General features: G+C 40.0%; 1 long non-coding RNA gene across 1 annotated transcript in view; it reads left to right on the forward strand.

Moving 5' to 3' along the window:
* Nucleotides 1-857, forward strand: part of LOC140689433 (uncharacterized) — a 76,258-nt gene that overhangs the window by 63,918 nt on the left and 11,483 nt on the right. The window lies entirely within an intron of this gene.

The following is an 857-nucleotide window of genomic DNA, read 5'->3' on the forward strand; positions in this document are numbered from 1 at the left end:
GAAAGTTTTCAGCCATAATTTCATCAAACACATTTTCGACCACTTTTTGTCTCTCTTCTCCTCCTGGGACCCCTTGTAATGTGAATGTTAGCAAGTTTGATGTTTTCCTAGAGGTCCCTTAAACTATCCTGATTCTTTTTGCTGTTCTGATTGGGTGATAGCCACTATTCTATCTTCCAGGTCACTTACGGATTCTTCTCTGTCACTTAATCTGCTGTAAGACCTTCTCATGTATTTTTTGAAATCAGTTATTGTGTTCCTCAGCTCCCACTGGTTCTTTTTTATACCTGCTAATTACACTAGTCTCCCAGTTGATTTCAGCAAGAGTTGCTCTATATGTAGCTGTAGTTTTGAGGTGTTCATGGGGGGAGGTGGGGTCAGGGTCCTCTTACTTCGCTGTCTTCATCCCATCCGCCCCATATGATTTTTAAGTTCCTCTTCTGCCCTAACTTTCTTAGGTTCCATTATTAATCTGTGCCATAGTGTGAGTGCTCAATAATACTGATCTCCCAGCAGAACTGATACTTTAAAGGCAACCTCTTCATATTAGCCCCTATTAGTTAGTTCACAAGTTCACTCAATCTTTTATATATTCATGAAGCAGGTATTTGTAAAGTACTTATTAAGAACTGGGGATGCATGAGTCTAGTAAATAACACAAGAGTGTCCGTGACATCGTGAAGCTGAGCTTGTGATGAGAATGCAGACAAGTAAACAGATAGTTTTGAAAAAGTGTGATATTTATATAGGGGACATACAGGGACCTACTAGCCCTGTTTGAAGGGTAGCAGTGGGCAGTACATCTCCTCTGGAGGAATACTGAATTCTAGTTATGAATAAGGCAACTTTTAGACATG

The sequence above is a fragment of the Vicugna pacos genome, chromosome 26 (genome assembly GCF_048564905.1).
Source record: "Vicugna pacos chromosome 26, VicPac4, whole genome shotgun sequence".
NCBI classification, from domain to species: domain Eukaryota; kingdom Metazoa; phylum Chordata; class Mammalia; order Artiodactyla; family Camelidae; genus Vicugna; species Vicugna pacos.